Raw genomic sequence first — 11905 nt, forward strand, 5'->3', positions numbered from 1 at the left:
TCCCCTGTAATTATAAAATGATATGCTCCTTTATAACTTCACATAAAGATGAACTTGTATGTTAATATTAAATGTTAATTATTATTTGCAGATTTTTATGAATTTCAGATTCTCTTTAACAGGCATAGTTACTTCATTATTTTCAGCCTGGTAGAAAAATACTAATTTCTACAATAGCTCCAGGTTCTTTAATCTGACTGGGGGATTCTTTCACCTGTAAGCCTTAGTGGACAAACTTTCTTAATCTTTGTTACTCTTTCCATCATTCTTTACCCTTATCACACAATTTCTATTGAAGCACCATAAGTAGCACATTTCTTTTAACAACAGTCTTCTCTTACAGTCCCAAACATTAAGGTAAATAGCCTTCATTTACACTCTAACAATACATTATTTAGTCTTTATTATCATTCATTAACTCTTTCACGCAACAAATGCTTATTGAACACTTCCTTTACTTTTGAAACTAAGGATCTATGTTACTCATTTTTCTGTCACTTTAGAGAAATACTTGAGATAATCAACTAATAAAGAGTAAATGCTCATTTGAATTCAAAGTTTTGGAGGTTCCAGTCCTTGACTGATTATCCCCATAGTTTTGGGCCTGTGGCAGGTCAGCGCATCATGATGGGAGGATGTGGAGTGCAATGCTGCTTATCTTGCAACCAATAAGCAAAAGAGCAGAAGGGAGCATCTAAGATCCAGATCTCTTTGGCAGCAACCCCCACGACCTCTTCCTAGGCTCCACCTCTGAAAGGCTCCACCAACTTTCAATAGCTCCTCTCAGAAGATCAAGTCTTTAACTTTGGATTTTAGGGTTTATTCAAGACCCAAAATGTACCAGGTTACTATGGCATGCAATTGTGTGCATGTGTATTTCCTCCAGGGTTGAGTTCAATATAGGAATTCTTTCTCGACCCACTTCAAACAAAGTAATGCAGATGCATTTCCCTCCTTATACTCTGAACAGACTTCAGAGACAATGGCTATATTTTTATTATACTCTGAGTACCTAGAGCTGGGGAAAAGAGATACTGAATAAATTTTTGACTTAGTGGATATCAAAATAAATACAGAATTTTAGTTTCAGAATCTAGCAACTAGAAAATATTTTGTAGACTTCTCAATTACCAGACTTCATTGAGTTGGAAATAAATATTACATCTTATTGTGATGCAATGTTCTGCATAAAGTTAGAGTTCTCTAAATGCCCTTGATTTGGGGGCTGGGGATTTAGCTCAGCGGCACAGCACCTGCCTGGCAAGCACAAGTTCAATTCCCGGTACCAGAAAAAAAAAAATAAAAACAAAAATAAAATGTCCTTGATTAAATGAAGGCCATTATGAATTTGTCTGTATTCAACCAGGTACAGGAATGAGTGTCACACCGGTAAAATTGTTATGTATCACTAATTCTCTGTTCTGGGTACGTCCTGCTTTGCATTTACACATAGCTTAACCACCATGTTGTCAGCTCCGTGACAGTAACACCCTCCTCAGTTCCATGTCAAGGATGAACATTCGTGTGAATAATACAGTCCTGCAAGCACCATATACAAAGTTCCCAAATTCTTGTTTAATTTTTTAACATGTTTCCCTGTCATTACATTCTTATCCCAATAATTAATAATATCAAAAGCCAATCATCCAATATCTGGAGGATATTAAAGATGTCTCTTAAGAGCCCAAAATTGAAAAGATTGAAATTATTCTCTCTTTGAAAGCCAGGAGCATGTCTTTTGTACCAGTTACAATAAGAGCCCAGGGAGCAAGCATTTGGGCTGGTAATGGAACATAGCACAAAAGTTTGTAGGAGGTTAGCAATGCCCATGGCTCAGTGTTCCATATACTGCCAAGTGGGTACCAAGATGCTTTACGCTAGAGAAGAGTGGCATGCAGAGAAATTGGAAAGAGATCTAAGACAATTTTGATTGGATTTAAAACCTAGTGAAACTGTAAGTAGATTTATTTTATTTTATTGAACATTTAAAGAATTACAATCCTCTCCAAGTTATAACATGTATGATATTAGAATAATATCTTAGAATATTTTAATTTATTATTATTGATGTTATTATTATTATTTGCTTTATGATTACTTTTACAGGTTTATGTTTCCCTACTGTCCTAAAAGTAATTTTTATATAACCTAAAACACATAAAAAGATACGTTTCTCTATAATTTTACATATGAAGAAAGCTAACATTCAATGGGTGAAATATAGCATGTAATATACTATGGCAGTAATATTGTCTAGAAGATCTAACTCTCATTTTCCAACACTCTTTTTTTTTTTTTTTTTGTCATTTTGAGACATGGTCTCACTATGCAGTTCTGGCTGGCCTTGAGCTCACTTTGTAGCCCAGGCTAGTCTCGAACTCACAATGGTCCTCCTGTCTCAGCCTCCTCATTGCTGGGATTACAAGCATGTGCCACCACACCTGGCTTCTCCAACTGTCTTATCTTGTGTCTACTTCTGCTTAAGAGACTGAAGAACTTCCAAGTCCACAACTTCATCCTCTCTGCAGCCAGATATATTGGTTACATAGTTCTCTACCACTGTAGTCGCCAGTGTGGATTCTAGAGAAATGTCCTTGAGCTTCAATTCTATCTTTTCCATTGAGTAGTAATATAATTTTAGATTCCAAATGATTTCATTGTATTTCAGTTTCTTCTTCTGTTGAATCAACATGGTCCACCTTTCTAACATATGATTACAGAGAGATTCTAAATTTTTTTATGTGTAAATTCCCTGCATATAGTAAGGACCCATTAGTATGGCATTATTTTTTACTTTTCCTTCTGATGTTATTCTGGTATGCAGAATGGAATTGAAAGCCTTGACATTAAGATAGCATTTACTTTCCTAATGAAAAGAAAATTTGTGGTAGGTTCTAGCTGACCTTTATCACAGCTACCATGAAATTTGAAATGTTGCTACAGATGGAACGCAAAATATGAACAGCCTATGAAATTGTAAGCATTGGGGGAAAGTTCAATTGAACTGGAGAAAAGTAGAATTTGATATCAAATTACTGCTGGGTTGAAATCAATAATCATCTGTTTCCTGCTATGTACTGAAGTGACTGGTAACTACTTTTATATTCACTAAAACCTAAATTATTCCTTATGCCCATCTTCGCAGAATTGCCCTGACAACTAATTGTTACTACTAGAATTATATAATATGTTCTCCACATATCAAATTGATCTAGAGACAGATCACATATAATGGAAAATTTCAAACATGGCTTCTAGAAAATGTAGGGTTTTGGGTCAAAGGACTTTATTCCACAGTTAACATTTTGTAAGATCACAGACTTGTCTATGGCATTAAATTAATTGCTCAAATGGTATTTGCTGAGGCAACTTTATTTCTAATCACTGATTATCTTGGCACTTTTAGAAATAAACTTGTTTGCTTAAAGACAATTTCACAATATTAACATATTTGTGGTGGTGTAGATTTGGTACTTGTAGTCAGTTTCCAAGATGATTATCTTCCTCCCATTGTTCCTAGGTTTATTTAGGTCCCTTCTGCACTGGAGAGTTGATGGACTCCATGATATATGGGATACAGCAAAAACCGACAGCTTGACAGTTCTGAGATTAGCCTGTAAATGTCTAGTTTCTCTCTTGTTTTCACCGCTCTTGTCTCTCAGATCACTTACTCTGGGTGAGGCCAATTGCCATGTTGTTAGGACACTGAGGCTACCTATGGAGAAGCTCTCATGGCAAAGAAGAGAGGTCAACAGCCAAAAGTCAGTGCCAAACTGAAATTTTGCCCGCTACCACTTGAACAAAGTTGGCGATCAATTCTCCAGCTCAAATTGAACACTGAGAGGACTGTAGCTCCAAGAAGCATCTGAGTCATGACCTGTTGGAAACATACTAAAACAAAACTACTTAAATGAGCCATTCTCAGATTCTGAGGTAGATACTGATTATTTTAGACTACTAAGACACTTTAATCACTTATTTAGCCATATGTGCAAGTAAAAATGTCTAAAGACTAACATGACAAATGTAAAGTACCGAGGGTATTAATGGGCATATGTTCAACACTTACGTGTCTTTCTTTTACAAAAAGATCAAAAGCAAAAATCATTCTGAAAATAATTGAATAAAGATACAAAAATACTTCATTTCTATTTTAAATTCTTGCATTCCTTTATATTCTATTTTAAAAATCATTTATTCTATTAAAGATATCTTAACAATCATATATTATATATAATATATAGCTACACTCTAGGGGCAATTTATTTTCATTCATATATATTGAATATTAGGAGCCCACTCAAGTAAAACATAGTTGTAGTTTAATCTAACAGTGATGAATTACTGGAGTGAATTCATGCAAACAGGGAAATTGAAATTAAATTCATCACACCAAGGAAAACACTTCCTACCCATGTAAATTAGCAGCTTTTCCGCTGAAATCAATTTGTTTTGGTAAATTATGCAAAAATCCTCAAAGGGCTTAGGTAAGTAATTTATTATACTCTTGGCTGTTTCATAATGTTAGAAAATAAAATGTATTTGCACAATATTAGAGGCATAAGCTGAGAACTTTAGTGATAATTTTTGTGTATTACAATTAATCTAACTTGAATGCCCTATCAGAACACACACACTGTGCCGGACGTACATTTTTTGTGAAATGGCTTAGATGATGTTACATTCAAAAGAGAACAAAAATGCTCTCTCTGTTTTGAGTGCTGATTTGATTCCTGAAATATTTTGGGGCAGCCATCAATAACTTCGATTAAGAGGGCAACGAACTTTGTAGATCTAAGACAGGAAATCACCTCGTTGGGAGCCTGCATGAATAAAGTTTTACACAAAGCTTTTGTAGTTTTTGTGGTATAAATCAAAGAGTGTGTGTTAACAGGAATTTCTTGGTTTGGGTGTCACTAAATCTAATGTGTACCTCAAATCATGGTGAATTTCAATTAATTTCTTTTAAGGAGTGGGGTAGAAGTTGTATCATTAATAATTTAGCTTTCTCTTACCTTATGTTCAATGCTTTGAGCAATCAGAATTCATTCTGCTCTGTACATATTTTCTATCATCCATTTCAGTTTGTGAGATCACATTTGGAGACACTGATTCTCATGCAAACTACTCATCCTCTTATCTTTCACTGTTACCTTGATATATCATGCACATAATTGGCAGGCAAAAGTGACCTTAGCAAGCCCGCCTTTGGACTGCATTGATCATTCAATAGTTTCATTTAATGAGAGTACTTACACTAACCCTATAGACTACCTTGTAAGACCTTCTACCTCTTCACATTGAGCTACCTGTCACAGCTCACTTCTTGCTCTGGGTTCTTTATTCTGGATACACTAAATCCTTTGTCTATTCCAAAACATATCATCAGCTTTCCAAAACACCGCATTATTACTATGCATCCATTGAAACACAATCTTCACTTTGCATAGTGTCTCCTTCTGAGGATTAATATATTTTAATGGACTTTTCTTTATTGATTATCATTTTGAGAATATGTAGCTTTTCTGAAATTTTTATTTTATATTCTTCCCCAATAGTATGAAAGCTACATGAAGTATAGTACCATGCTTGTTTGGTTTATCAGTAACTATGATTGCATATGTGTGGGTATATATATATACATATTTTTTCAATTAATATAAATTCTTTACTACTGGGTGATTATGTTAAATTTAGGTTTCTATCTCACTTTATGTTCTGCTTCATCATGAAAATTTTCATATTCCATTGCATCTGTATTTTTTGCCTTGCTCCTATCATTTAAATGCTGAAAACTGACTATTTGTATCTCAGAGGGATTAGGTAGATGGGTATAGAGAGACAGATATGACATAATCATGATTGGATAATGAGAGAATAATAAGCATTGTGAAACTCACCCCTGGAAATTCCTTAGCTGTTTGTGTGTAAAATAATTTCATCCATGTTATTCTGTGCATTTTATAATTTCTGGGGTCTAATTTATTACTGGACAGAATGCAGAAAATAAATTTTAAAAATTTAAAATTGACTGCTTGTGAATGATCCAATGGTTTGAAATTATTTTGTCATCTATTTACTCCCTTAATCGTTGAGGAGGCACAGGAATGAGTAAAACTTGAACTCCCTCTGTACACTTTTCCTGAACATTGTAGGACAGAACAAAGTGAAAATCATTTACATGGTTACATACATGGCTGCAGAATTAGCTCCTCAATTCTTGGAATCGAACTGGTGACCTTGCATTTGCCAGGCAGGCTTGTGCCAGTGAGCTATGTCCCTGGCCTTCGTTCCTTCATTCTTTACACATGAAGTGAATTTGGTGTCGTTCTGCATACATATTTTAAAAAGTCAATGGAATTGTTGCAATTAATATTGAATATAATATGATATTAGAGACTACTTCATGTCAAGGAATGAGTTAATATCTTTATGCAATATAAATGCCTCTTTCTTGATAATTAGAATTTTGGAATATGCATTTATACTTAATTTTGAGTATAAAATATTTTACATATACAACTTATTTATCAAGACTGAAACAGAACAATACTACAAATTTTGCAAAGCCTGGAATTAATATCTAGCACTCAAGAGTACTTGCTGTGCTTTTATTTGTGTATATGTCTTTCCATTGCTGTTATTATCTATAGGTAGTGTCCTTCTGATTTAATTTACTGGGTAGCTAATAATTATATTTTTATTTTTTCATTTTATAGAGTTATTTTAAAACAAATTTTAAAATCAAAACATTGTCTTTTTTTTTTTACAAGAACTGCACCTGACATACTAAACATGCTATTTTGTATAATAAAAAATGTAAATATTTTCACTGATTTATGTAACAGTACATTTAAATATTTAAAGAAATAGTTTGGATTTGAGATTTCTTGTCAAATAATACTAATACCATGTCAATATTCTTCTAGCTCATTAATAGTAAGCACTGTATCTAAATTATGCAAATAAAAGGTAAATAAAAGCTAAAATAAGTATTATCCCAAAATGCTGATGTTAATAGTTCAGAAAGTCCTTTATAAAGTTGCTTTTTGTAAAGCCCAAGTTTGTGGTTTTCTTTTACACTTCTGGCTGTCTCAGCTTTGCTCATTAATCTTGCGGTAAATGATGCTAATACAGGAGATGCAGGGGGCATCGGAGCCTGCTTATGCTCTGTTTGTGGTCCCCTGTGAGTGTGAGATTGTAGCAATTAAGGCGGTGTATGTGCTGTTTTGAGGCACCACAAAGATAGATTAATTAGGTTGCAAATGGTCTCAGTGACATTGCCAACAGAGCCTTTGATGGGTCTGGTCCAGGGTGATTGAGTCCAAGAATATTGATGGATAGACCATCTCAGAAGAAGAAATTGACTATGAGAAGTAGAGGGAGAGCATCTGTTGCCTGGAACGATGAACATGTTGTGGTTATAGCCATCAGACTGAAACCTCTCTAGTGAGATAGGTCTTAAAGAGAACATTAAGATATGCATCATCAATTTCACATTAGTTTTTATCTTAAAAAACTAATTTAAAAGCCCAACCTAAACAGTGCGTGTAACAATACTAATAGCACTTGTGACTAAATAAATGTGAATAACTATATTTATGCATCCAAACACATATTTCCCCATTTAAAGTACTTCTTTCAAAAACCCAGACGCTTATTTCAGACATACAGGTGACACTGCAACTGGATCATGAATCAGATTTGTGAAGAGAGGATAGAGGAAAGACAATAGATAGAAAAGATATTTGAAAAAAATCAACATCAATTTATTACAAAAGTTTTCACAAAATAAATACAGGATGGAAAAAAATAGAATAGAATAATAGAAATATCCTCAAAATATGTAAGGGGAAACTTTAAGTGCAGCCCATATCATAAGAGTGAGTTTTGATAACTTTGTCTCTAGTAAGAGGAATGCATCGAAGCTATTTCTACTTCACTACTACTTAGTGTTCTATTAGAGATTCTAGTCATTTGGATAATGTAAAAGGACAAAATGGTTTGAAAGAAGCAAGTTAAACATGGTTTATCTATAAAGTGTCTGGTGATTGATACAGAAAATCTAGTAGTCTGAAAAATCTAATAAAAAACAAAACTATGTATATTAAAATGAATTTAGCAAGGTCCTAGAATGTAAGATGAAAACAAATTTAATTTTTATATAAATTACAACATAGAAATAAATATGCACACATACATCTCTACCTGCCTGCTAACAAATCAGGAAATGGTATTTATTTTAAAATATATTTATGATAAAATCAGAAACCAAATGCCAAGCCACACTTTTAGGAAAATATACAGAAACTTCATATATTTTAAAATACATAACTAAATAATTTCAAATTTGTGTAAAGAACAAAATAAATCTAGTTATTCAATGCATTTAAGTGCTTTCCACTATGGTTGTCAATAACCATCATGGTACTACATGCCTATAAGCCCCAAGATCCGGTCTCAGGATAAAATTTTTTTAAAAAATTAGGGATGTAGCTTAGTGGGAAGTACCTGGGTTCAATCCCCATAATAACAGAATAAAACACAATAAAATAAAACATCACCTGTGACTGCAGAGGACAGTTGACCTTTTTCTATATTTTTGTATTCCACATTTGTGATTCAACCAAGGACAGTTCAAAAATATTCAGAATTTAAGTTATTGATGCTGAGGAGTAAGAAGTGTTAGTATACTACTGCACGGTATGACGGTTACATTCAACCATGTACTGCAGATTACTTAAAGAACAAAGAATTTTGAAAGCTTTCACCATACACAGTTGATAAATGTTAGAAGAGATAAATACGCTTAACACAATTTAAGCATTATTCATATATCACACACTATATGCACCCATTAATATACACAAATTTTCTGTTTAGTTAAACATTTTCAGACAAATCCTTACCTGTGTCAAACATGTATAGACTTTTTCATGTAATAATGTCCTATTTGAAATAGTAAAACAATCATTTTCATAAGATTACATTATGTATATTAGTAATTTAGAGGCCATTTAATCATATGGGAGGAAAGCATACATTACATGCAAATACTTCACTATTTTAGGTTAGAAACTTCAGTGTCTTTCAATATTGGTATCCTCCCATGGATATCAAGGGATTATGCGTTTGAAAAATGACCAGTTGAAATGTAGACAGGCTATTAGTTAAAATACTACCCAGATTTCAATAAATTAGCTTAAATACAGAATGCAAGATATGTAAATATTTTTATGATTATTTAATGGAAAAAAAAGGTGATGTTCTACATGTACTTCATTGAGTAAATCATACTGTGAATTCACCTCTTCAATTTTTGGCACTTCTTAATCTGAGCACTACAAATCTAAAATCATGTATATGGCTCAGATTATTTTCTTAAATTATATTTTTAGTGTACAGCACACTTCTGGGAGTTTACTCTAGATTTTATTCCAAGGCACGACTCTGATTTTTACCAACTCTCTGAATTTGTTGCAGTTCTGAAATCATATATGATCAAAGCCACTCCAGGAGGTAAAACTCTATGATTCAATCTTGGGTAATAATTTAATCTTATTTTTAATTAATTTAGTTGTGTATCTCTGTGTATATTTGGTTGAGAACTTGATGGTCTAATCATTAAATTATAAAACATTCTACAAATAATTAAGGACAAATCTTATTCTGTAGATACTTTTGGCAAATAATTTCTGATATCTTGTGGCCTCACAATACTTTTTTCTTTCAATTTTCCTTTCAACATGCTTGGTTTTATTCTATCTCCCTTACTGAGAGATCTCATTTCCTGTTTTGCTTATAAAAATCCTGCTACTCCTTCAGGTACCAGCTTGGCTCATCAGTGAGAGCAGCGCTTATACTTCTGGCCCTATCTATGGTACTTTAACCTACCCCTCTATGACAGAATTTGTTTTCTCCTTGCTATAATGTTTTCTCTTCCTGCCTGAACAAGTCTGTGGCTCTTGGTTTCATGAGATGCCCTGTTTGACTCATCCTTAGCACCCAACCTAGTTTGCACAAGGTAGCTGATCAGGGGTTGTTTGCAGAATGCATTATCATTTTTTGTAAGCCTGTGTGTATTTATTAATTTATAACAGCAATTTGTGAAGATGTGATGTATTGTTGTGTTTAATTTAAAATGTCTCTTTGAAGCTGGAGTTGCCTCATTTGCAATTCACAAGGGAAATAATTGCATGTGACACAATGGATATATTATGTCCTATTTTCTAAATTCCTGGGTAGAAATAGAAACAAGAGTTGCATCTTAAACAAACTCAAAATATATATACACTCCTTTCCTGTGATAGAATTCCTTGTCTGAGCACGTAAAGTAGAATTTTCCTATCTCAAAAACTATTTTCCTACTTACTTTGAGGAGCTACTTCTAGTATTTTTGCTCTGGAAGCTTAACATTTTTAGCCTTGATTTGACTCAAGAAGACTTCTCCTTTTAAGCTAGCATTGGTGCCTTTACTTTCATATTATCAACCAAGCACATCTTTCTCAATGTGATATTCAGTAAGCAATGGGGGTTGCATATCTAAATGGAGATAGGAGAGTCACGGAACATAAAAATAGCTATGCTCAAGTTTCCCTGGTGTCCTTCCAAAGCAAGAATCACTTCAACATTTGTAAATACCACCTACAGGCATACTGTTTAGGGCTCCCTCCATCCACAGTCTGTCTTTAATATCTGCCACAAAAGCTTTATGTACAATGTAAAGTACTTACCTTCTTTTAGCAGAGAATAAACCCATACAGCATTTCGTGCCAACTAAAAACCAGAAAAACAACCAAGATGGAGTACAGAGTCACATGAGTGACATATACTCCCATGTCAACCCTACACGGCACCACTTTATGGTCAAGCAATGTAAAAGCTCAGAAAAATTTAAGAATTAACTCTTCTAATCTGTTCATGATGGACATTTTGAAACTTTCTCCCCAAGTTTACAATGTCTTTCTAGTATTTAAGCTTAAGCAAAGTTTTATTTATAAATAAGGAGTCTGGGCATAGTTACCAATCTTTTTTCCATCACACTTTGATCTGGACAATATTAAGAGCCCTCTTTCATTTCATATGCTTCTCATCACTTTCTTTGCATCATTTCCAACTCTAGAACCCTCGGACACACTGCAGTCCTAGTCCCAGACTAGTGTTGCTCTACCAGCAACTACTCTGAACAGAACCATCTTCATGGTCAATAGCACACTACTCTCACCAACACAAATTAATATCATCCTAAACAATACTTTGTAAAGTGAAAGGGAAGATTGAATTTAAGTATTCCTTAACATAAGCAAGCTCTCTGATCAATTTATCCATTGACAGACTCAAAGATCTTTGAGAGAGAATAAAAATCCCATTAAACAGCTATTAAAGGACTTCTACTGATTTTAATATGTTAGTGGATGTTCTGAAATTATATATACTCTTCCAACATTTGCTATAAAAATCTTTACACACACACACACTATATTTACAAATATTACATAGCTAGTGTCAGAAACTCATGAAAAACATTCTGCATGGACAATATATCTAAAAGTGCACCTTGACTTAGTATAAGCATCTTACACATTTTATGTATTGATTGACTTATTAGTCTGATTTTTAATCAGAATATTTCAAAATTAACTTTCTAAGATCTTAAATAAATTAATGTGATGGTGGAAAAATAAAAGAGGGTGGAGGAAGGGGCAAAGCAGAAAAATTAAAATGTGCCAGGTACATGTACCAATTCTTTGCAGTTAATGTGCCCACTATGTACTGCAAACATGTACTGATAAAAGTAAAAAGCAATATTTGGGGAATTCCTTTTTATTGAAAACAGAAAAGATGTCTTTCCCAAGAAAGCTATTGTCTAAAAGTGAGATAGTACATTCTAAGCATATAAATTCAA

Source organism: Chinchilla lanigera, unplaced genomic scaffold (assembly GCF_000276665.1).
Source record: "Chinchilla lanigera isolate Chin_1 unplaced genomic scaffold, ChiLan1.0 scaffold00032, whole genome shotgun sequence".
NCBI classification, from domain to species: domain Eukaryota; kingdom Metazoa; phylum Chordata; class Mammalia; order Rodentia; family Chinchillidae; genus Chinchilla; species Chinchilla lanigera.